Raw genomic sequence first — 24084 nt, 5'->3', positions numbered from 1 at the left:
TAAGAATATTCTTCGATATGGATATTATTGGACAACTATGGAGGTGGATTGTTACAACTTCGTCAAGAGGTGTCACAAGTGCCAAATCTTTGGGAACAAAATTCATATTCCTCTAACTCCACTTTAACGTCTTGACTTCTCCTTAGCCTTTCTCTATGTGGGGCATTGGCATGATTGGAATGATCGAGCCGAAACATCTAACGGTCATCATTTCATTCTTGTGGACATAGATTACTTTACGAAATGGGTAGAAGTTGCTTCCTACACAAACATCACGAGACAAGTGGTTACCTGATTTATCAAGAAACAAATAATATGTCGCTATGGTGTTCCTAACAAGATTATTACCGACAATGCCAGTAACCTCAACAACAATATGATGAGTGAGTTGTGCCAAGATTTTAAAATCGAGAATCACAATATGGCCCAATATGAATGGTGTCGTGGAAACAGCTAACAAAAATATCAAGAGAATCGTCTAGAAGATGGTCAAAACCTACAAGGATTGGCACGAGATGCTTTTGTTTGCTCTATATGGCTACAGAACTTCGGTGCGTACTTCTACTAGGGAAACTCCTTATTCTCTAGTATATGGAATGGAGGTTGTTCTATCTATTAAAGTTGAAATCCCTTCTCTGAGGGTTATCATGGAAGCAGACCTCGACGAAGTTGAATGGGTGCAGTCCAAATATGATAAGTTGAATCTCATTGAAGAGAAACTCTTTACGGATGTTTTCATTGGTCATTTGTACCAATGACGCCTTAAGAGAGCTTTTGATAAGAAGATTCTTCCCTGCTCATTCTAAGTCGGCGATCTTATGCTCAAGAGACTTTCTCCTATACACTCAGATCCTCGGGGCAAGTGGACTCCCAACTATGAACGGCCCTTTGTTGTCAAAAAGGCCTTCTCATGAGGAGCTCTCATTCTCACCACAATGGATGAGGATGACTTTCCAATGCCGGTAAACTCATATATAGTCAAAAAATATTATGCCTGGAAAAATGAATACAAAGCTCGCTAGGTTGGTACTCGTTAGAACTAATCTAGGCAAAAATGGCTATCCCGATGAACCCCCAAAAAGAAATGTCCATGCAAAAGTTAGGGATTAAGCAAAAAAATATATATGATCCCGCTAAGTTGAAAACCCGAAAGGGAAACTTAGGCAAAAATGGCATCACGGTGGACAAAAGAATCAAAATTCCACGAAAAAGTTAGGGATAAAGGCATTTGACTATATCTTGATATTCTCTTTTGAGCACATTCTCACTATCAGCTTGACCTCAGGCAACATTAGATCAGTTTAATCATCGTCAGTAGAAGCAAAGTATTGGAGCTCAGGGCTACAGCGAATGACAGCCAATGTTATGATCAATGAAAAGTCAAACAAATTTCCCATTGCCATTTAATTTGCTTTTCAATTTTTGAAATTTACTCTTTAAGGATTTTTCCATTCTTGTACATACTCTACATGTACAAATTTTCCACTATCAATAAAATTCAGTCGTTATTTAGTGAACTCTCATCTTTTTCTTTTTCTGCATTTTGTTTGTAAAATAACTACCAATCTTGATTGCATAAAGCCATAAAACTTTGAGAATAACAAAAAGCTAAATCAAAAGGAAAAAACTCTATGCATTGCTTTTATTATTGAAAACGCCTAGTGGATTATTAGTAGTTTACAGTAAGCATTTGTCGTATGCTTGTATCTCAACTACTACTCAAACAGGTTATATACTATTTTATCCTAAGAGGAGTCAGATAATAATCATCAGCCTACAAGATTTCCCCCAGTAACGGTGGTAACTCGGAAGTTCTTCCTTTAAGTTCTCTAATGTGAATAGCGACGAGTCAAAGTCTTACTTTCATCCAACCAACTTTACCTCGCTATCCAATATTGCATTGCATACGTATCATAGATAAACAGTCATACATTGAAATCATATAATAGTGCATATCAAGCATTCATCTTGCAGCTGATTTATCTCTCCCAACGAAATATTTCAGTCTATCCTAAGCATATCAAACCAACCAGTTTATCTGTTGCTCTTCGCAACTCCCCTTTCTCGGGAAAATCATATTGTCACTTCGGTATTTACTCCTCTTTTACCTTGAACACCCGAAAAACTAACACAATTTGCACCTTTAGGTTAAAGATGATTAAATAGGGGCAGCTTTTATACCCCAAAATTTATCCTCCTTTTTTCTATTTTTGCATATCCCATTTGCATACATCAAATCATATCATGCATGACCCTTGCATTTGGTCATGGGATCACAAGCATGGCCATATTGTGTATGGTATCATAACATTAGGGTTTCACCTTGTTTTGCTCGTCAACTAACCCTAACTTCATGAGGAGATGGTACTTGTTTATTCTTGTTACTGATGTAGGTAACCATGCTTCAAATCAAGGCAAGACAGAGGTCTTTTGGTCAAGGAAAACGCAAGTTTGTTCATGGTGATTCAAAGGTGGTTCATGTATTTATTTTCATGCCACATCACTCAATTTTCAAGATATCTTCAAAATCACTCAAGCCCTAATCACGATTCCGTCAAGGGATGCTCATTTCATCATCATTGTGGCTTAAAATGCAAGGAAACATCAAATGTGCAAGAAGGGTACAAGGGTGGTTGACCTAGTTTTGTAAGTATGCCATGTCTTTGGTCCAAAATCCATAACTCCTTCAATATTCATCCAAATGCCAAGCTTCTTTGAGCCAAATTTGCCTTTAGGGATCCTCCACAACTTTGATTCAAGGGTCAAACATCAATTCATACATTAAAGACCTCATTTGTGCAAAGGGCCAAGTTGCCAAATCGGGCCAAAACCTTGCCATGATCATAACTTCCCACCATTTCCATTTTCAGCTAAAGCACTATTTTGATCCTATTCTTTTTGTATTGTGTTAAGCTTAGGTCAAATATCATTTGGCACAAGTTTGGCTCAAAATCCCTAAGGGAATCAAAAGTTATGGAATCATGAACATGGGACCTCAAAAGGACCAAACATGTTGCAAAGTGTTTGACCAATTGCATAACCCAATTTTTTAGGTCACGACCTCAACTTCACAAGCCTACAACTTTCAACTCAGAGCTACTTTTAAAGTGGTTCTTTTTGCATCATGTTCTACTTCATGAAGTGATCATTTGGCTCAAAGAAAATTGGAAAACGCACGAGTGGATTGGATTTGACCTAAGCTTGAACATGGTGACCTAAACTCTGTTTTGCACCATGACCTACAATGTTGAATCATGCACAAATCAACTTGGGACCACTTTTCATGCCTGCAAACTAATTTCCCATGACCAAATGCATCTGATGACAACTAGAAACGACTTGAGAAGCTCCAAAATCACGAGTTTGGCACGAAAATTTCACATGATTGGGATTTGAAATTTTCCAAGTTGATTCACACGAATTCTGATCCATTTCACACATATTTGAATCCTAACACATTCCCTATAAATAGAGGAAGCTTTTTTCTTTATTTGCAAACATTGAAAGCCAAGAAAACTCTAAAACCATTGAAGCCTGATACCTCAAATAACTAGTCAAGCTCTTTTTTTATTCATGCTCTTTTACTTCCATTCCTTTACCCAGAATCCTTCAGCGGCATCCTATGAAGTTGTCTGAAGCATTACCTTGTTCTGAATCCTTCTGCAACCTAGCTTCTGGATTCACCAATTTTACCTTCTAAAGCTTCATTCAAATAGGTAGATACGAGTTACAACCTTGAGCAAACAAGTTACCACACTCTTCGCCTTATTTCACTGATCAAAATCCCTCAGTTACTTGGCATTTCTTTTCAGTATCCACTATTTATTTTTACTTTGAAGAACTAGGGTTCTTTGTGTTCTTTAGCAAACTCTTCTTGCTTAGAGCAAATCAATTGCTCTGATGCATGGAGACATGAACGATAAGGTTTTTAGCAACTAAATCCATGCTTGAATCATGTTAAAAACACGAGTTTATGAAGTTGAAAAATCACAAATCTGAAGGGTGAAGATGAAGTTCTTCACGCGCTTCAGTGGGAAAATTCAAATCCTTGGCCAATCAGAACGCGCCACCCAACCTTTCAGTTTCATTCAAATGTTTTATTTCTTTTTTTATTTCATTTTATTTCCTTTTCTTCCTAAATTAATGTTAAATAGGTCCTTTTATATTTTTTTAATCTAATTCTTTTCAATAATTCCATAAAATATTTTCTACCTCATACCATTTTTTGCATTTTTTAAAAATCAATTTTGCACTTAATGCATATTTTCTTTTGTTTTCCCTTTAATTTTATTTTTGAATTTTTTATTTTAATCATTTTAAAACATTTTTTATCCCAACTTTTGAGGTCAATTCACTCTTATTTTTGTTGACCTTCCACATTTTTCTTGGATTTTAATTTGATGATTTGACCCTCTTTTGACATTTTCTCTTTTATTTTCTTTTATTAACCAATATTACCTCATTTTTATTTTCTTTTGATGATCACTTGATGTTTTGAATTGAGTTCGATTGCTTGGTAGATGAATTCTTCCCCATCTCAAATCATTGATAGATAGACTTGAGGTTGATCAACCTTCTTTGATCCAAAACGGTTGATAGATAATCATAAATCATCTTCAAGACTTTGCATCAATGATAGGTTAACCCTCGATGCGCCATATCTTGAGTCCTTTGATTTGTGGATAGAATGATCCCTATATGATTAACTTGATTCTTATTTTCATCTCTTTCCATTTTCATCCATTTCTTTTATTTTAACCATTGTGTGACATGTTGTAGGAGATTAAATTTGTGTTAATTCTCTAACATGTCTGACATATAAATTGTCATTGATCGATCTCAGATAGGTATGGCTTCTACATAAGCCTACTTACGATTACTTAACATAAGGCTAAATTGTCCCGACACAATCAATTAACCATTAACTCCTAACATTACTTCTTTACATTATTGCCATTTAATTCTTGCCATTTAATTCAAGTCATTTAAGTTTATGTCATTTACTTAATGCACTTTAATTTTATGCCCCATTAATCATCATATTATTTCACACTCTACTCATCTTACTTTATTCATATGATGTTTCTTATCTTGTTTGATTGATTTGCTTGTTAACCTTAATGAATCAAAACATGATAAAGTAACTTGGATCTAAACTTAATCATATGCTTGATCTGGAGTATTAAAGACCTTTTGGGAGTTTGGACTTTGACTTAGTATTTAGGCCATTTGCTTGACATGGGGTGATCTTGGACCCTAAGACCTTGTGGATAGTTTGACTTACCTTTGTTACTATTGAGCTTTTGAGCTTGTGTGTTGTTTTATCTTTTTTATGCCTCTTGCCTCTTGCATTCATTTGCTTAGTTTTAGCACACTCTTGCACACACATGGATTTCTCTTAGGCTATCTAACAATGAGACATAGGAGAGTACACTTTGCACCCACATGGTTTTCTCTTGGGCTACCTAACAATGATACCTTATGCTAGTTTGGTATGATCATGCATCATTTTTTATTCATCAATTACTTTTCTTTTATTTGGCTTGATCAAATTCACATTTGATCTACTAAATATCTTCATCTGTTACACTTCCCCTTTTGTCTTTGTCAAGTGACCATAAGTCCCTTGGTCACTTGATAGGACTTGCCTCTTACACTTTGGAGCTTCAACCTCCCAACAAGTTCAAGACCCTTAGTGGACTACAACTTTCCTCAGTAGTCAGTCATCTGACTCACTCCCACAAGCATCTTTGGGAACCTGCTTCAACAACTTGTTAGATATTAATTAGTTTTACATTCCATGAGCCTTAAGAAATAGAAAATGATGAGAGGGGGGTTTCCCTACACTTGTCTAGAATATCTCTTAGTACGGGACAAATAACCCAGTTAATCAACGTATTTTCCTTTGTTCATAGACTTTAGTGCAATTCCAGTCAATTCACTATCAAGTATGTACCTAGCCTATATGGCTCCTCTCTTCAGATCCTTTTGGTTTAAACAACATTGTAATCTTTCCTTTTGGGTTGACACCTTTTGTGGTTATTCCCTCCTTTTGGTTTAAACACCATTACAATTTCCAGTTAGGGTTGACACCTTTATGGTTATTCCCTAGGTTGACACCTTCATGATTATTCCCCTTTCTTGGTTTAAACACCGTTCCTTACCATGTTAGACCCAGTTCATTGGTAAGACCCTTGTCATGTGAGTCTCCGACTTTGACAAGTTCCTGCTTTTTTTTCCTTACCATGTTAGACCCAATGCTTTGGTAAGACCCTTGTCATGTAAGTCCTCGAGTTTGACAAGTTCCTGCTTTTTTTCCTTACCATGTTAGACCCAATTCTTTGGTAAGACTCTTGTCATGTGAGTCTCAACTTTGACAAGTTCCTGATTTTCTCCCTTACCATATTAGACTCAGTGCTTTGGTAAGACCCTTGTCATGTGAGTCTCCGGATTTGACAAGTTTCCTTTATTTTGGTTTAAACACCATTGCAATTCCCTTCTCTTTTTGGACACACATTTATGGTTAACTCCCATCCTTTGGTTTTGACACCACCTTTTTCCTTTGGTTTAAACACCATCCTCAATCTTATCTTTTTCTCAGTCTTTGTCCTCTGAACTACGGAGCTCTGACTTCCTTATTGCACTATGAGGATACGTAGGCACCAAGATGTGAATCCTTGGCGAACACCTTTCTCCACCCTTCTTTCCTTTCCCCCTTTTTTTTTCAGTCTTTGTTCTCCTAACTACGAGGCTCTAAATTTCTCATTGCACCATGAGAATACGTAAGCATGAGGGCCACAATCCTCTTCGAGCACTCTTTTTTATAACCCTTTTCTATTTTGCAGGTTCATAAAAATAGCAACACCCATCCAAGCAAGAGCATTCAACACAGTTCCCATGATGTACCATGGATGTGAGGGGTGCTAATACCTTCCCCTTGCATAAATAATTCCCTTACTCATTTCTCTGTTTTCTTTCCGTTGGGTTTTCTCGATGTTTTCCCTTTCCTCTTTTGGGATGAATAAAGTTTGGTGGTGACTCTGTTGTACCTTCGAGCATGCGATGCGTTCGGTGGGCATATTTCAACTGGCTTCAGTTGGGAATGTTTGTTTTAATTATTATAGAGACTCTTTGTTATAATCTTGAGAAGTCATTGATTTTCGTTTTATTTAGAAAACAAACATGTTCTTTTGAACAGTATTTTCATAATTATATTTGATACTATTTGAATAATTGTGTAAGTGTTTTGTTGAGGTAACACTTTAATTGATGCATGATTCTTTTATATAAGTATCGGGGTTAGGGTGTTACATGTTACCCATATCATTCTTATGAACTCATCCACAAATGATACAAAATACTTGTTTCCTCCCATTGAAGATACTTCAAATGGTCCACATACATCATAATATACTATTGCCAAAGCATGTTTTTCTCTTGGAGCAACTTCTGACGCAAATGGAAATCTAGCTTGTTTGCATTTCATGCATATCTCACATGACTTCTCAGGCTTCACAATCTTAGGGATGCCATGTACCAGCTTCTTAGAAATTAGATGCCCTAAGCTTCTAAAGTTCATATGCCGCAATCTTTTATGCCATAACTCACTGTCACCTTTAGCACCTTCTGCACTAAGGCATTTAGTTTTAGTTGTTTCAACATTCACCTTGAATGTTCTATTACTTCCCTTTACAGACTGCATAATCAGCTTCTGATCAGAATCATACAACTTCAAGAGATTTTCCTTCATAGTAACTGAGAAACCTTTGTCATTTAGATGACCTATGTAACACCCCGATTTGGAACTATCGATTATTTTATCTATTTATTCATTTTTAATTGGTGTGAAATTGATTAAATAATTATTTTGTGTGAATTATGTGAATCATATAGTTGGTTGGCTAGAATTAATTAAATTAAAATAATAGAAATAAAGAATTAGTAAGAATGGGGTGAAAAGTGTGAATTAATAGAAACAAAATAGAGCAAGGAGTTACAAGTTTAGTTAGTTGGGTCAAAGATGTAATTAGAGAGAGATAATTAATTATTTTATAAAAACATAAAATTAGAGAGAAATAGTTCTCTTTCTATCAGTACGTGAAATAGAAAAGGATTTTGGGAGAAAGCTTGAAGAGGAGTGCTAGGGCTTGAGGGAATAATACCAATTCACCTTGCTTTTGATGGAAAATTTTGAAATCTAAGGTAAATGGGGAAATTATTCATCTATGGGTGCTAAATCATGAAAGGGTATAGAGGTTTCCTTAAACTCTAATAGGGTTTGTTATTAAGTTGATGCTTTGGTGGATGTTGTTGAATATTGATTGATTGTTGATGAATTATATGCTGATAATTTTGTTTTCACATGATTGAATTGAATTACAATGGTGTGTTGTTGTTACAATGGTGTGTTCTTGAGTTTTGATGAAAATTTGGTGTTTTAGGGTAAGATTTTAGGTGATAAAATCATGAGTAAAAACTATAGTTGTGTCGATTTTATTATGTTTGATCCATTGGTGATGTTAGAATGTAATTTTGAGTGTTTTTGATTAATTAATTTGGGAATGGTATGAGGTTTGAAGGTTTGGAAGTTGTTTTGTAATCGTAACAGAGAAAACTATTTTTTTAGAGAATCCTTTAATGTCAATCGATTGCACCCTGATTGCACCAGTGTAATTTTTGGAAAATTCTTCAGTGACAATTGATTACACCCTGATTACAATTGATTGCACAATGTATTTTTTTGGAAAATCTTTTAGTGACAATCGATTACCCCCTGATTGCAATCGATTGCACAATATAATTTTAAGAAAACCCTGTTTTCGAATTAGTTGACATATCCCGACGATTTTGGTCACAACTTTCATTATGTAAGTCAGGTTTAGATGTCGTTCAAAGTGTTGGAAAGCTGGCACGATGAACTATACAGTTGTAGTGAGAGTTGGGATGATTAAATTAGGATTATGTGTATACTATTGTTGTGACTTCCATGATGATGTGATGAACCGCTTAGCAAAAAGTTTAGTTCCCGTTGTTGATAAATTGATGTGGTAAATTGTTAATATAATTGCAGGTTGTTTGATTGTTGTGTTTTGATGACATATGGTTTATGATGTATGGTTTCGATGTGAAACTATCATGTTGATGTTGTACATGACTTTATGCGGTTCGATATGATACTGTTTGTGTTGTTGAGTTGTTGTGATGATATATACATTCATTCATGCATCATGAGTTATTTTTGTTGTGAAAGAGGCGATTATAGGTTTCGGTGTTGGTGACCGATAATTGTCTCAAGCTTGATGTTGAGGCTTGGAGCTCGGTGTGAGGCTCATGGGTTTGGAAGATGGAACCCTGTTCGTAACTATTGTTGAGATCGGTACCGCATGCATATAAGTTTATAATATTGTTGAGAGTCACATTGCATATTGATTGTGTATTATTGTGAAGTGGGTAAAACTTCAATACATATGTTTTAGTGTATAATGGATTATGTTTGAACTATATTGTATTTAATCTACTCTAATTGTTTATGCGACTTTTATTATTTGAATGTATTTCTCATCCCTTTTGCTTGAATGTTTTCCTCCATGGACATCTTGCAGATAATCAAAAGTAATTGCTGCAGTAAGTGAAGTTAGCTTAAGGAGTGACTTCTTTAGTTTTGTTGTTTTCGAAGTCTTGCTCTGATTGTGTAACATCGGGGTTGGGAACGTTTTATTTGATTATTTTTTTGAAGTTTAATATTCCATTGGCTTATGTTGAAGTGTTTAAGAGTTGAGTTAATAACTCTTGTTGCTGGAGAAGTTTTATTTAAATGAGTTTTAAGGACTAAAAGTTGAGCTTATGTTTATTTATCCGATTAGGATCGATACCGCCGCAATGATACCCTAAGTGAAGGTGAGCGTGCGATGACAGGTGTTGTAAGATGTTAGTATATTCCATTGCATGTTTATTAATTGTCGCATAATTTAAGAGGTTTGTCATTGGTGACACCTTAAACTGTCGTATAATTCTTAATACATAAGTTTCAGGGTTTAAGGTGTTACAACATGCACTCATCAAATTGCTCTTCATGTTAAGAACATATCTAACATACTTGATTAGAACAATTTTACAATTCTTCACTATGACCTTGACATTTCCCATTCCTTCAACATTCAAATACTAATCATCAACACATTTGATTTTTGTCCTCTTTCTAGAGACAAAATTAATCTGCCCATTGTTTGTTTCCAATTATGTTATTTGAGCAACCAATGTCCATATAGCACCAGTCTACCAAATATCCACCATCAGATTCATTATCCATCAATAACACAAGTTCATTATTAGACTCTCATCTGGCTATATTTGTTTCTTCTGATTTCCTTTCCTTGTTTGACCAACAATAAGCAGCAAAGTGACCAAACTTCTTACAACAGTAGCATTGAACCTTCTTCTTGTCAAAGTTCTCCTTTCCCTTCTAATGTTTCTTCTCATCAGAGTTGGAGACTCGTGACTTATGATAACCACCACCATGTCTCTTCTTGGCCTCTAACCAAGACTTCTTTCGATTCTTCTTACCAGAAGACGCTTTCAGAGCTTGCTCTACCTCTCTTTTATAGTTTCTCTCAGTCAGACGTAACTTTTGTGCCTCTAGACTTCTTTGCAGCTCTTCAATTCTCAAAGCGCTTAGGTCCTTAGAGTGTTCAATTGCTACAACAATATAATCAAACTAAGGAGTAAGTGATCTTAGTACCTTTTCAATGATTACTTGTTCAGAGAAAGTCCCTCCACAAGATTCCATCTCATTTATGATCAGAATCACCCTGGAGATGTAATCAGGTATCTTCTCATTGTTCTTCATGTTATGATTCTCATACTGCTTACGTAGAGACTGAAGTTTCACCTTCTTCACTGGTGCATCACCATCTTAGCAATGTACCAGTGTGTCTCACGCAACCTTTGTTGTTGTTGAATCAACGACCTTCTCAAACACATTCAGATTCATGCACTGATGCATATAAAACAAAGTCTTCGGATCCTTCTTCCTCATTCCTCTATGCGTGTTTTCTTGTGCTTCAGTTGCATCTGCTGCAACAACTGCGTAACCGTCATTGACGAGATCGAGAACATCTTGAGCTCCAAACAACACATGCATCTGAATCATCCATCGATTCTAATTCTTTCCATCAAAGACTGGAAGCGTTGTGTTCGAGCTACCGTTTCCACCGTTCATCTTTGTTCTTGTGCAAATTCACTCAAAAAGCTCACTAGCACTCGTGTTTCCCAATCCCTCAAAATCAAGAAATGTAATTCTATTTCGATTCAAATCTTCAATTCACCGTGAATTGAATGAGCAGAATCAATCACACACGCCTCATGTACACTCGTGTTTCCCATTCATGAATCTGAACCGGAACTCTAGATATCAATTGTTGGAGCACAAGGTTGAAGATGAAGATGATGATGGAAGAGAAAAAATTATAATGAACTTTCAGACTCTGTTACAAAAATGAGTTCTACATCTAACTGAATGTAAACTCAGATTATATACAAATTCAAATCTGAAATAAAACTCAAATGCCACTTAAATGAAAATGCAACTAACTGCTTGAATTTGAATTATATTTTAACAGAAAGTAATCTATATGTTGTAATAATTTTCACACAGTATTATTCTCTGATTGTCATTTGATAATAGTCGTAGTTTCTTTTTCTAATTTTAAAATTATTTTCATGTTAATCTCTTGTGTTGTTATTATATTTATGCTTTGTTTTTTTCCGAAACGACAATGATTAGTATACAAATGTCAAATTAATTATGATATAGTATTTTCAAAATCCTAATTAAGCATTTGTGGTATACAACTTCTACTGACTAAGTTACATGAAAATAAATTTTAACTTAAAAGATAACTCTTTTATAAAGACAATAAATCTTTTATAGCAAATACAAGTATAAATCCTTTAAATAAATCTTTTCTCAGAATAATTTTCTTATAGGTTTTTTTTTTGGATTTTTCTTATTTGGAATTAATATTTTGAGTGGTGAGAACTGAGAATGATGTTAGTACATTATTTATAATACTACTTAAGATACTAGTACATGTTATTGCATGCAATGCACAAAATTCTGACCGTTGCTGATACAATTTCCATATTTTATTCTTAAACTTGTATCTTTTTGGGTCAAAATATTATCTCATGTTCTACCGTATTTGTTCTTTGATCACATTTGACATAATCAATTTTACTTAAATATAAAGTTTAGTGTTCATACTCTTTATATGAGAATCATCCAACCACTTTCCAATCCATTCCACTAAAACCTTACGATAAAAATATATATAATGTTCCATCGTTAATTGGGTTCCAACTTCAAAGGTTATCTCTGAAAATTCCGCAGTTTTCAATCCCATTGGACATGTAACTAGTAGCTACTGATATAGTAATCTTAAACAAAATATACAAAAAAACAAAAAATGATTAATGGTTCTCCACGTCTCGCTAAAAATCACCAGAAAGCGATTAATTAAAGTGAAGAGAAATGGATTGGCCAGCTTATCTTTGCATTTGCACTACTGTATTCTCATTTGGCAGATACGATAAACAAAAGTTCGATAATTATTATTAAATTTCTTTATCATCAATTATTAAAGTAATAATCATATAACTGGGATTAAGGAAATTATACGTGGAAGTGTGTTAGGCAAGGTTCGCACGCACGTGCAATCTAGCATAGTGAAATTCAAATAAAAATTGTTTAAATTTGGAAATATTTAGGCCACATATAGCTTAGAGACAAGAAACAAAAGAAAGCCATGAAGAGGAAAGTGACATCCAAATTTATTATTAAATAATTAATAACCATCAAAATAAAGGAGACACAAAAGTTTAATTAATAATTGATATTAAAGTATGATTGCAATGAAATGAAATTAAGGTTAATTATTTTTGATCATGAAAGTAAAGTTCCACTTGTTTTAATTTGAAGTACAAGGACAAGTGCTAGTTAAAGTCAAATTTGGGTAGCAAAATAATAATTTTTATTTAGATTTGTTTTCACCTTTAGAGTTAAAAAATAGCAAGTACAGTTATTGAGGACAAAGATCTCTTTCCTAGCTTGTTCTGTATTAAGGTGGGATTAGGGTCATGTGACCATAGTTGTCGGGTGTTAATGGGGGCAACTATGTCCTATTGTCCTAATTAATATTATCCTTAAGAGGTTAAATCTAAGTTGTTGTTTGAGAAATAAAAGGGAAAGTTCTAAGAGGAAAAAAGCTACTGTACTAATAGTAGATTGTTTGTCCTAAGCATGCAGTTACTGTGACAGGTCAGAGTCAATTGACTTTAAACCTAAATTGATTTTTTTGTACTTTTATGGGATCTCTTTAAGTTTTTAATTTTGTTAATTATTTAGTTTCTCTTTAATTATTTTATTGATTTTTCTGTCATTAATAATAATACTATTTTAAAATATAATTCTAAATAATATTAAACTGTTTATTAATTTAATATCACTACCAAATTTTTATAATTTAGTAAACAAAATTCAATATTTAGAGAGGAATGTAGTACTATAAAAAGAATCGTACAGAAATACTAAATTGTGAGTGTTGCCCAACCCATTTAATAGTATGGCTGATATGATCTATTGAAAGGGCTCAACCTTGTTGGGCTTTGCATGTACATGTTAGTTCCTTCTAAATTATGCGACATTTCATAAATTATACCCGACACATTTACATAATTTCGTAATAATTCAAATATCCTTCTCATTTTTTATTAACCATATATTGTATGCTTTTTTATACTGACATTTTTTTAAAATCCAGTATATATAAAATTTGAGTAGATTTTTCAAAAAAATTGATATACTAGATATTTCTCCATACTCCTTAAAATATGGTAGGGTTAATTTTGAACAATTGATATTTTGTCGACACTTTTGTGGATTGTGATTGCTCAATAATTTTGTGTGGTCTATAATGATTTAAAACTAGAATAAATATGTTCAATATGTTGTTAACAAAAACACTTCACAGTGTCTCAATTTTGATATCTCACATTTGTGTACTTAATGGCGTGAAACCTCTTGATAATTTTAGGCTCACAAAGGACACCCTTCTTGATGTTCTGAAATCCAAATTGGATCATCTCTTACACCATACTGACAACAGAAGGGTGATTAAGATCGAATATCGTTCACCATCTATTGATAATGAAGAGAAGATTAGGTTCACTAAATTTGAATTGAAGACGGGTGAAGATTTAAAACTTATGTGGAACGCATATCACTAATATGAAACAAATGGTCTGATCGAGATGGACGTGACAATTGCGAGATCTGATGACGATGTTATCAAGATGTTGAAACATTCTGAATCATCTAGTAATGTTTAGGTTTTGTTCATGTTATTTTCTTGTTAAGTTGTGTTAACCAATGCTCATGTTAAGTTTTGTTAATCCAACAATAATGTAATATCATTTTTCATCTAATGATATATTATGATAAAATATCAATAATATATAAATATTTTATTACAAACCCAAAATAATGTCAGCAGTAATAAATAATGAACAAACTAATAAAATCTACGCAAGTCCACCACGAGAAATGTGTGTTATATGAGATAACCCTCTAGAGACCTCACCATCTGGGTTTACCAAACACATGAGGTTTGAAGGTGAGAAAAATATACACAAGAAGGAGGGTTGAATTGTGTATATGGAAATTTACTTCTTTTTCTTAAACTTGTTTAGAACCTAAGATGTCAAGCTCAGATTCTGAGATAAGTAAGAGTCTGAATTAGATCAAAGTCTAACTTCAGAGTTTGTTGCACAATGGAATATAAATGCAGAAGTAAATAGAGAGACACACAATATATTTTGGTTCCTCTCAAATAGAGAGTAGTCCAGTCCCCTTACAACACAAGACATTTTCACTATAATCAATCATATTACAATTTGCTCAATCAAACTAGAAAGAGATTTCAGCTCAAGCCCTCAAGCAAGAGACTTCATTGCCTGAACAACCCATTTAGGACTTCCTGCTCAATCCCACGAAAAGAGACTTCATGCTAAATCAATTCGTGAAAGAGACTTCTTGCTCTTCCCTCAAGCATGAGACTCCAATGCTCAATCTATCTAGAAAGAGACTTCTTGTTATTCCCTCAAGCATGAGACTCCAATGCTCAATTTATCTAGAAAGAGACTTCTTTCTCTTCTCTCAATCATGAGACTTCAATGCTCAATCTATCCAAAAAAAGACTTTTTGCTCTGCCTTCAAGCATGAGACTTCAATCCTCAATCATCAGAAATAGACTTCTTTGCTGAAGCACTCAGCAAGAGACTTCTCACATATTCTAAACAGCGATTTAGGATAGTAATTACATGTGCACTTAATACTTTTATCAGTGATGCATAGTTACAACACCGACTATGATCTCTTTAATATTTTTAAGATTAACAATAATAAGAAATCTTAAGACCCTATTGTACAAGCTAACAAATATACAAAAAGTGTCCTTGCTTGTATCAGATCCTCTTTGTGTTGTGTGGTTCTGTTGACAACTTATTCAAAGACTTCCATGGTATTTGAATATTTAGCATATGTCGAGTTTACAACCAAAGTCAACGAACCCATACTTATCAACTTGATCAATTATCTTCTGCACCTTCTTCACATCTTTGAACTTCCTTTAATAGGACTAGGAAAATAGATGTTGGAAGATTTGAATCATAATGGGAAAGCTTGGTGAAGAAGTATGCCAAGAGAGACGTTGGAAACTAACATCTGGTTTGAAGCTTTGTCCACTGAATAATAGCAACGCTTTCAATACCTTTCAAGGTACTGGGTATCTACCAATAGGTAGAGCAGAATGAAGATGTCACATCTATATTTCTTGAGCCTTACAAAATAAAATCCTAGTAGACTTTGTCCATACTTCTAAGGCATTAATAAGACAATATTGCTTTGGTATAGTGTATGGATCATATGTTTTTCAGTCTTTTAGAAGTTGAGATGTCATAAGAAGTTGGGTCGATACCAGAGTCTGAAGCCTTTAGATGCTGATGAACAACTACAGTTTCTAATTCAAATTCTGGTATCAGATATGAGATGTCGAAGGTAATGTCACGACACTAATATCTGAGTAACACGAATAGGATAAAGATAAAGAATAGTAATGCAAGAGACACAAGCAATTGTTAACCCAGTTCGGTGTAACTCACCTACGTTTGGGGGCTATCAAGCCAGGAAGGAAATCCACTAAATAGAATCAGTTCAAAGACTCTCAGTACACTTCAACAAGTTACAGTCTTTCTCACCTAATCTCTACCCGTGTGATTTCTACCTAAGCACTCTTAGATATGAGAACCCACTCACTCCCCCTCAATCACACCTGTGATTTTAAACAACAATTACTTGTGAAAAGAAGACACTCTTCAATAACACACACTTGATTTTACTTAGCAGTTTCAATCAAGTAGACACACACTTGATCTTGCTTAACAGCTTCAATCAAGTAGACACACACTTGATCTTGCTTAACAGCTTCAATCAAGTAGACACACACTCTTGCTTACAAGCTAAGAGTGAAAAATTACAACTCACAAATCAGACCAATTCAATCATCTATGGATGAATTGAATGGCTTACAAGTCTCACGACTAAACAAGACACAAACCCTTGCTCTCTCTCAATATTTCGCTCTGTATTGGTTGTGTATCAAATCAGGTTTTCCATGTCCTATTTATAGAAGCATCCAGCTGGGCTTGGACATCTTGAAAACCCTAAAACTATTTTCCAATTAAATCTTCTCATGACAGCTGGTTATATCTCCTTGGAAAATAAGTAAATCAGGTTGTAATTAATGATTGAATGCGCCTGCAAATCAGATCTTCAATCATACATAGATTTCCATTAAATGCGCAATCACATAACACATAACATTCACCCTGAATGTTCTGTGTATAAGATGTCATGACATCGGGTCTGACATCCTGGAACGATCCTGCATAATTCCATTTATAATTTCCAACAGATACATAATATCATATGTCATGACATCGTGTATGACATCCTGAAACAATCCTGCATAATTATGTTTTTAAACTCCAGCAGGTACATAGATATCTTATGTTAAGACATCACATGCAACATCTTGTGAACACTCTTTGTTTTACCAAAATTGCTGCCAACACTTAGAACCAACACTGATCAATCAGAATCTGAATCACTTCTTTGTGGAACTAGGTCTAGGGAAAATGGAGATACCTTTTGAACAAAAATGTCTTGCATAACACCAAGATGAAGATGATTCAAAAAATTTATGGGTATACTACTCCCTGAGATAATCCACACCCATAGCTCAAAATCTAAGAGGCAAAAGAGTGTGATCAACTTCCAATATCTTGTAATTCTCAATCAACTGATGAAGTAATGGACCAGTTTGAGATGTCTTAGGGTATAATAAATCCCTTATAGCTTGAGTGATCATGTAGTTAATGATATCTCACCCTCCTTGCACTAATTATCACAGCTCTTCCCTTTAAAGCTTGAAGTAGGTCACATGAGAGATGCCTTGATCTCATAACCATAGAACCGATGATATGCATGAATGTATATGATGATAAAACATAAACCAATTATGGTTGAAAGTAAAAGGGTAAATTTTAGGGTACAACAACTGCCCATATTCAATCTTCTTTCACATGAGAGGTTGAAGGTGGGAGGGGATTGAATACCAAAAGAACCCGAAAATTTGCACTCTGGAGCAGAGGCAAAGAGGTTAATATGCAGGTTTTGAAGTTTTATGGTGTTTTTGAGCAAAATGTCCAATCACAAATACTACCAATCTAATCGGGTATGCTTGTGAACAAAATATTTTGCGCCAGGAAAGAACCAGAAATCCAACAAAGGTACCAGGATAGGACTGGATTTAAACAGGTTACCAGGATAGAACTGGATTTGAAACGGTTCCCAGGATAGAACTGGATTTGAAACGGTTACCAGGATAGAACTGGATTCGAAATGGTTACCAGGATAAAATTGGATTAAAAAATATCAAAGACTACTAATCTAATCAGGTACGTTTGTGAATAAAAGATATTGCGCCAGGAAAGAACTGGATCTCCAACAAAGGTACTAGGATAGGACTGGATTTAAACAGGTTACCAGGATAAAACTGGATTTGAAATGGTTACTAGGATAGAACTGGATTTGAAATGGTTACCAAGATAGAACTGGATTTGAAAATCTCAAAGGACTACCAATCTAATCGGGTATGTCTGTGAACAAAAGATGTTGCGCCAGGAAAGAATTGGATCTCCAACAAAAGTACCAGGGTAGGACTGGATTTAAATAGGTTACTAGGATATGACTGGATTTGAAATGGTTACCAGGATAGAACTAGATTTGAAATGGAGACCAAAGGAATCAAAGACTCCATGGATACTCATAGGTAAAAACAAATGAATCCCGTGAGGATCAAAAGGATTTGGAGATATGCCGAAAGGCTGATAAGTGTTAGAAATTTCAGAAAGATTAAAGGGATCCAGACTTGAATCGTGAACGCAACACTTTCCTTATAGTATTTCAAGCACTCTCGATTGTCTTAGAGTTCTGATGCATGAATACCCAGGATAATTCAGCCTTATCGAGTTTGCGCAAGACCGGCGAAAACCCGAATGCAGCGAAGAGCGTCTGGAATTATTTAGAGGATTTTTGGATTTTGTGTGTTGTATTCTGAATTCGGATTTATGCTTTTATAGGCCATGTTGATATTGTTTCATAAGATAGCGATCCTTGGTGAAGCAATGTCCTTTTCCAATAATCATCGACTTGTTGTTACCCATTGAATCTTAGGTTAAGATGTGTTAACTTCAGATTGGGTTGCTATCATTACTGGTGCATATGTGTCAAAATAATTGACACCTTCCTTTTGTCTAAATCCTTTTGCTACTAGTCTAGCCTTGTAGGTGTTTAATGTACCGTTACTATGATACTTTTTTCTAAACACCCACTTGCATCCAATGGGTCTTGATCCCTTCGGAAGATCAACTAGTTCCCAAGTATGATTTGACATAATTGAATCCATTTCATCTTTGATAGCATCTTTCCAAAAAGAAACGTCCCTAGAAGCCACTGCTTCCTTATATGTTTTAGGATCATCTTCTACTTGAAGAATAATAGGAATTTTATGAACATCATTCTTGCTATTTCCTTCAACTAAATAAAGAGAAATGAGTTGGCAATTGATTTCATCTGGTCCTAGATCCTTAGTTTTTCGTGCCCTTTTGCTTCTCCTTGGTTCTGATTGTGTTTCAACAATTCGTGTCGAATCTTTGTCACTAGATTCTTCAATTGTGGGATTTTCAGGTCCCTTTCCCTTTGTGATGAGATTTTCAAAGAATTCCACATCTCTGGATTCAACAATTACATTAGACTCTAGATTTAGAAGTCTGTATGCTTTGCTATTTGGTGCATATCCTATGAAGGCACATCTGATTCCTCGAGGACCCAATTTTGTCCTTTTGGGATCCATGTTCTTGTAATAAGCTACACACCCCCACACTCTGAAATAACCAATACTTGGTGGTCTTCCTTTCCATTTTTCATATGGAGAAATACCAGTTATTTTTAAAGGAATCCTGTTTATTATGTGACATGCAGACAATAGTGCTTCACCCCATAAATTAAATGGTAATTCTGAATGCATTAACATAGCATTTATCATCTCTTGATATGTTCTATTTTTTCTTTCGGACATGCCATTTTATTGTGGTGTGCGGGGCGCAGAACATTCATGTATGATGCCATATTCTTCATAATATGCATCAAATTATGCTGAGAAATATTCTCCGCCTCTATCGCTCCTAAGTACTTTTATAGTTGTACTTAATTGATTTTCTACTTCTGCTTTATATGTCTTAAAGGCATTAAAAACATCATCTTTATGCTTTAAGAGATATACATGTATGAACCTAGAGCAATCATCGATAAACGTTATAAAATAACGGTTTCCCCCACGGGTCAACATACCATTAAATTCACACAAATCAGAGTGCACAAGATCTAGCACGTTTGTTTTTCTTTCAACACTTTTGAAAGGTTTCTTTATCATTTTTTATTTAACACATATTTCACATTTCCCGAAATCATGAATGTTGCATGATATCAAACCGGATTTAATTAGTCTATTCATAGTACTAATACCAATATGTGCCAATCTAGAGTGCCATAAGGAAATGGATTCAAGCATATAAGCAGAATTAGAAATTTCATTAATAATATTGTCGGTAGTACAAAGTTTGATCATTCCTTCACCGGAATATCCTTTTCCTACAAATATACCATTACGGGTCAATATTAATTTGCCCGATTCATATACAGATTTAATACCCGGTTTTCCCAATAAGTCCCCACTAACAAGGTTTCTATTCATATCAGGAACATGAAGCACATTAACAAGAGTGACTTTCTTTCCGGAAGTGAAGTTGAGTTCGACGGATCCTGTTCCAACGACTTTAGATCGCACTTCATATCCCATTTGCACTTCTTGTCCATCATTGACTTCGGTATAGGTTTTGAATGTTGTTTTATCATAAGATACATGCACAGTTGCACATGTGTCATACCACCATCCTTGCACTTTGCCTTTAATTGCCATAATTTCGCTTACCGTAGCGATTATGTCGTCATCGACATGAACAACATTGACCTTATTTTTGGACTTATTGTGCCTGCAATCTCGATCATAATGTTCGGGTTTGCCACATACATAACAACCATTTTTAGTATCTTTTGGTCCGCCAGAATTTTTGAACTTGTTGTGTTCTTTCCTTGGGCCAAGATGGTTTTTCATGCCATCATATTTTTTCTTTCCTTTAGCGACAACAACATTTGCTTTAGCAAATCCAGCAGACTCAGTTTTTTCTCGACCCTTCGTTTTCTCCTAGATACGAAGGTGTTTCTGAAGTTTCTCCAAAGAAAAGTCCTCAGAACTATGCAGCAATTTCTTTTTATATCCTTTCCACGAAGGTGGCAATTTTGCTATTATTGCACCGACTTGGAATGCTTCAGGAATGTCATTTTTCACGGCCTTTATTTTATTCACGAGAACCTGTAACTCGTGTACTTGTGCAAGAATCGGCTTGGAATCCAACATCTTAAAATCAAAGTATTTAGATATTAAAAACTTTTTCGTACCTTCTTCTTCGGCCTTGAATTTGAATTCGAGTGCGTTCTAAATTTCCTTTGCGGATGCAGTATTGGTGTAGAGATCATAGAGACGATCAGATAATGTGTTCAAGATGTGTCCACGACAAAGCAGTTCATCTTCTTTTCGTTTCCTTCTCTCCTTTTTTACTTCATCAGTGTTATTCTTAGTTGGTTCTGGAATTGCCTCCAGATCAGGATCCAAGACATATTGAATTTTTAGGGCGGTCAGGAGAAATGTCATTTTGTCTTGCCAGCGGGTATAGTTTGTTCCATTGAAACGATCTAACTTAACAAGGTTCTGATTCATCAGTTTGATGCTTGAAACCGAAGCGTCGGTGGCCATGATTTGAGATACTATAAGACTGTTATAAATTTCGGAAAGATTAAAGGGATCCAGGTTGGAATCGTGAACGCAACACTTACCTTATAGTATTTCAAGCACTCTCGATTGTCTTAGAGTTCTGATGTAGGAATACCCAGGATAATTCAGCCTTATCGAGTTTGTGCAAGACCGGCGAAAACCCGAATGCAGCGAAGAGCGTTTGGAATTATTTAGAGGATTTTCGGATTTTGTGTGTTGTAATCTGAATCCGGATTTATGCTTTTATAGGCCATGTCGATATTGTTTCACAAGGTAGCGACCCTTGGTAAAGCAATGTCCTTTTCCAATAATCATAATGGTTGGCCTGCAACATGTTTCACCAACAGTTGCATGGTTTTGCCTTTGCAACATCTCATGAAGAGTTACAATCTCCGAATTCAAATTTCAAATTTCAAAATTCAAAATTCAAAATTCAAAATTCATGAAGAGTTATCTCATGCATTTATTAACATTAACTCACTTCCACCATTTGTCATTTTGGAACACACTTGTATTTAATAAATTAGAACAATAAGTTCAATGGGGAAGCAAGGAAACACCATTGGCTTATGCTTTGATGCATGTTTGAATTTTTCTATGGCGTAATGCTCCGTGTAAAATAGGAATGCTATGCAATTTTATGGATGTGGTATAATGATGCATGATTTTTCATGGGAATGAATAAAATACAAGGAATCTGCTGAAGACAAATCCTTGAAATATCTGGAACTCTGTGGGTAGGGAATTTGCAAAAATAAATTGCACATTCTGCTGAAGAAACTCCAATCTTAATGCAAACTTTGGGCGAGGACGCCAATGAAGATTGGACATTACTGAGGAAGATTACCAATGGACTTTCGCTGAGATTGGATCATCTCTTACACCATACTGACAATAGAAGGGTGATTAAGATCGAATATCGTTCACCATCTATTGATAATGAAGATAAGATTAGGTTCAATAAATTTGAATTGAAGACGGGTGAAGATTTAAAACTTATGTGGAACACATATCACTAATACGAAACAAATGGTCTAATCAAGATGGACGTGACAATTGCGAGATCTGATGACGATGTTATCAAGATGTTGAAACATTCTGAATCATTTAGTAATGTTTAGGTTTTGTTCATGTTATTTTCTTGTTAAGTTGTGTTAAATAATGCTCATGTTAAATTTTGTTAATCCCGCAATAATGTAATATTAATTTTCATCTAATGATATATTAAGATAAAATATCAGTAATATACAAATAGTTCATTACAAACGAAAAATAATGTCAGCAGTAATAAGTAATGAACAAACTAATAGAATCTACGCATGTCCACCATGGGAAATGTGTGTTATCTGAGATAACCCTCTATAGACCTCACCATTTGAGTTTACCAAACACATGAGCTTTGAAGGTGAGAAAAATATGGACAAGAATGGAGATTGAATTGTGAATATGGAAATTTACAATTTTTCTTAAACTTGTTTAGAACCTGAGATGTCAATCTCAGATTCTGATCTAAGTTAGAGGCTGAATCACATCAAAGTCTGACTTCAGAGTTTATTGCACAGCGGAATATAAATGCCGAAGTAAATAGAGAGACACACAATATATTATGGTTCCTCTCAAACAGAGAGTAGTCCAGTCCCCTTACAGCACAAGACATTTTCACTATGATCAACCAGATTACAATTTGCTCAATCAATCTAGAAAGAGCTTTTAACTCAAGCCCTGAAGCAAGAGACTTCATTGCCTGAACAACCCGTTCAGGAGTTCCTGCTCAATCCCACGAAAAGAGACTTCATGCTTAATCAATCCTTGAAAGAGACTTCTTGATCTAACCTCAAGCATGAGACTTCAATGCTCAATCTTTCTAGAAAGAGACTTCTTGCTCTTCCCTTAAGCATGAGACTTCAATGCTCAATCTATCCAGAAAGAGACTTCTTGATCATCTCTCAAGCATGAGACTTCAATGCTCAATTTATTCAGAAAGAGACTATAAGAACAAAGTTTGTTCTACAAAGTATCTCTATGGTTTTGATGATAACAAAGGATGAAACAAAAATGATACTCTAACGAAATTTTTCTTAAGTGTGCAGGACTCTGATCAAGCAATCAGATAGATCAACACATCAGATACAGAATTCAACCATCAGATGCTACTCAGAGAAAACGCGTCCAGAAGGTTCTGACTCTAATCAACGCAATTACCAGCGCAACAGAAAGAAGTCAAAAACTCTGGTAAAGAAGACTGAATCCAGACTCTAAATTTGAAGAAGTCAAGAGCATCGAGAAACTCTGATGTGGTCAGATATTATCAACCGCTAACATTAAACTCTGATCTACCAAGACTCTGATACAGATTCATCAGTTCAGAACACGTAACCAAAAAGAAATCTAGTTTTGGAAAGAAATCATTTCTAGAAGGAAATAATGAGGCGCGCTAAACTGTTTTAGAAAGAAACAAGGAGAGTAATGACAATAAACATTCTTCAATGACCAAGATCATGTCATCACTCCAACGGTC

This window comes from Lathyrus oleraceus, chromosome 4, assembly GCF_024323335.1.
Source record: "Lathyrus oleraceus cultivar Zhongwan6 chromosome 4, CAAS_Psat_ZW6_1.0, whole genome shotgun sequence".
Lineage (NCBI taxonomy): Eukaryota > Viridiplantae > Streptophyta > Magnoliopsida > Fabales > Fabaceae > Lathyrus > Lathyrus oleraceus.
The sequence above is the reverse complement of the archived record's forward strand: the minus strand, read 5'-3'. Positions refer to the sequence as shown.